This window comes from Ostrea edulis, chromosome 1 (genome assembly GCF_947568905.1).
Source record: "Ostrea edulis chromosome 1, xbOstEdul1.1, whole genome shotgun sequence".
Taxonomy (NCBI): domain Eukaryota; kingdom Metazoa; phylum Mollusca; class Bivalvia; order Ostreida; family Ostreidae; genus Ostrea; species Ostrea edulis.
Window position 1 is genome coordinate 70,068,463 of NC_079164.1, and position 3,317 is coordinate 70,071,779.

Below are 3,317 nucleotides of genomic sequence, written 5' to 3' on the forward strand. Positions count from 1 at the left end.
CCCCCCCCCCCCCAGTCTATACCCCACTTTTCTTTAAACGTTAAAAATCCAGCTAATTCAGTGAGGAAGAAATGCCACTACCATATTTCGAATTTCCTCTAGACTATATCAAATTAAATACCGCACTGCTATCAGTCACAGTTTGACACTGGTAGAGGTATGGGGACCTGGTCTGCGAGTGTGATGGAAAAGATTCTGATGAAAATAAAGATTCACTCATCATTCAGAAATGTATAAACATTGTATTATTGTAAACCACCGGTACGTTGTGGGTACGTTAATAATGGGAGTTATCTTTCCATTGGATATCTAAATTAATCAAATACTATATGAACACGGGCAATTATCGTCCATGTTTGACCTCAGTATAATTTATTCATGCATAAAATGTATTAATATGTCACTCTTTGTTGCGTATTTCACCGTTAAGTAAATGTTTACATATACTCGCTCTGCTTAATCGCTTCAATCTCAAAGGGATTTTCTGGAATGTGCCTAATCACGTGAGATACGCTAAATATAGCTATTTTAGATCCGAACGATCAACTTCGCATCATTCGTAGGCTCTAGGTTTATCCATACTAGCCCGTAAAAAATAGGGTGGAACCTCGTCCCACTTTTCCTGTAGAAATAAAAATAGAACATGACGCGCCACCTAGCGAGCGTGGTTGTTGCTAGAAAATTTTGAAATCCGTAAACCAATTAAAAAAAAAATTGATCTCATTTGTGAAGCGTGCTTGACTTATTCAAGATCAAGATACCAAAGAATGAAAAATACATTTCCTTGCCCATTGGCATTCAATGTCTCTTTGGTTAAGGTCCAAGATGATTGTTTTGAGTGTTTTCCAACATTGGTACTATTTGAAGTACAACTGGCCAACGAATCCTTTCGAGGCTGTGATAATCTAGGCACTCTCGATAGATACGTCAAGTCAACGTCTTACTATCACTTAAACGAGATTAAAGCCGATATTTTTTTCCTTATCACATATGGAAAATCGAAACCCTTTAGTACTATGCTACGTCAAACTTAAGTGTCCGTGAGAGCATCATCAAAGTCATAATACTGTGTGGAAGACAAATCATACCACTAGGGGGGCATACATCAACACAAAGCAACTTTTATGTTCTCATCAAAACGGATCCACACTTGCTATCACTTGCAGACTGCTCATCCCGACAAAATATCGGTGTACTTTAATTCAGATTGAGTTGATAAATAAATGTGGTATTAACATTTGTGATCAATTATTATATCAATTTCTGATGAAAGGTTTAGGAGATGAGCTGGGACAGACATGACGGCGACTTTATGCTCCACCGAAATTTTTCGAGGAGTATAAAAATATTACAGGTTCGTAGGATCGGTTTTCAAAGTGGATTAGGGGCAGCCAAAGATAACTTATATAAATTCCTCGACAAGCAAAAAATCCATTTTATTTTTCGTATTTTCACGACTCTTTTAAATCCTAAATTGGGGATCGTCCTTCAATGCATGCATTTGTTCTTAATTTCAAGCTTACACTCTTCCCCTTGACTACTAACTTGCAAATTCAATACTAGTAGCCTCTTCACCACTAATACAAAAAACCCACACCGGAAGTGTTTGCTTCGTATCTGGAGATCGTGAGTTTGAACCCCGCTCGTGCCATGGCTGCGGAGCTAGCTCCTTCGCTAAACGCTCGGCATCGCAGGTGTTTCGGATGACTTTAAAAAACAACAACCTGGAGGCAGGTGTTGGTTCAAGAACCATTACTGCTTGGCCCTGAGCGCACCGTATATATCTAAATTTGTGGTACTTCACTACTGGCACTCGATCTTTAACCTATCTATAATTTTTTTTTAAAAAAAGTGTCCTTCTATAAAAAAAAAAAAAAAAAACAAACAAAAAAAAAAACTATTCACTAGCTATCAGGCCGCCATCTTGGTTTTTTACCAGCTGCATCGCTTGCAATTTTCGACGAAAAGTTCGATATAATATAATAATTAAACCCTAACATCTCGCATAGTCATGGTGAACTTGAAATAAAATCCATTTATCGGCTATAATCAACCATTAAATATCGTCTACTGCTTGTTAAAGGCGAACAATCGGTGAAAGGGGGTGGAAATAAACGAGCGGGACTGGAACTCACGACTTCCCAGCTACGAAGCGAACACTCTACTACTGGGTTACTGCGACCGGTATTTTTAACAAACAGTTGTGAACTCTCTTTGAATAAACTAAATAAATTAAGAATTCTTTTAAAATCGCTGTTTGATTTATTTTTAGAATTTACATTTCATTTAATCCCACCGGGGTGCAAGATTAGAATAGGTCCTCAGTAGTCAGTGCTACTTGCTTGTCGTAAGAGGCAACTAAATGGGGCGGTCCTTCTGATGAGACCGAAAAACCAAGGCCCTGTGTCACACCTGGTGTGTCACGAGAAAGATCACTCCCTGCTCAAAGCTTAAGATCGTATGTGCCGAGGATATGCCTAAATTCTACAGCTCTGGCAATGGTGACGCGCCTCAGTGAAATATTCTCGAGTGGGACGTTAAATAATATACAATCAATTAATCAGGGTCAATTTGGGTGACCTTGACCTGGAGTTTCGAAGACGAGCAACTAGTACGAGGTTGAGGGGGTCCACGACTAACCCTATGGTGGGTTTAAGATTTATTGCCCCAATACTTAAAGGTATTAGCTGTCATTTTGTCATCGATTGATGTTTTCCGCCACACTCAACAATTTTTCAGTTATATGGTGGCGGCCAGTTTTTATTGGTGGAAGAAAGAACCCAGATACAATGTACCTGGGAAGAGACCACCGACCTTCCGAAAGTAAACTGGGAAACATTTTGTCACCGAAAATTTGCCCTGTATTAATCTATTAAATATTATATATTTCAATAATAACACCGGTAACAACAATTATTAAAATAATAGTAATTATGGTTTCAATGCATATTTCCATGTTTTCAAGCTGATTTTTTTGTTTACATTCTCCCAAACTTTTCTACATTATCAAATCAGCATTCAGTAATTAATCACGTGACTCCAACTTAGCGTTACTACATTTTTTACTAGCTGCAGAGCTGTAGCTCTCTGAAAAAATATTTTGACATAACAGAGAGCTACCCCTTATAAAAACCTTCGATTTACGGCGCACAAAAAGTTGCGCACGGTTGAGGCCTTATCTCGTTGTATTCTTGAGTTGCTGTTTCATATATTTAATATCAAAAAATTCTTAACATATTTTCCTACTATACTTGTGTCTAAACATACCTTCAAATATTCATTAAAGCCCCATACGACCTGAAAACTCCCAGCTTCAA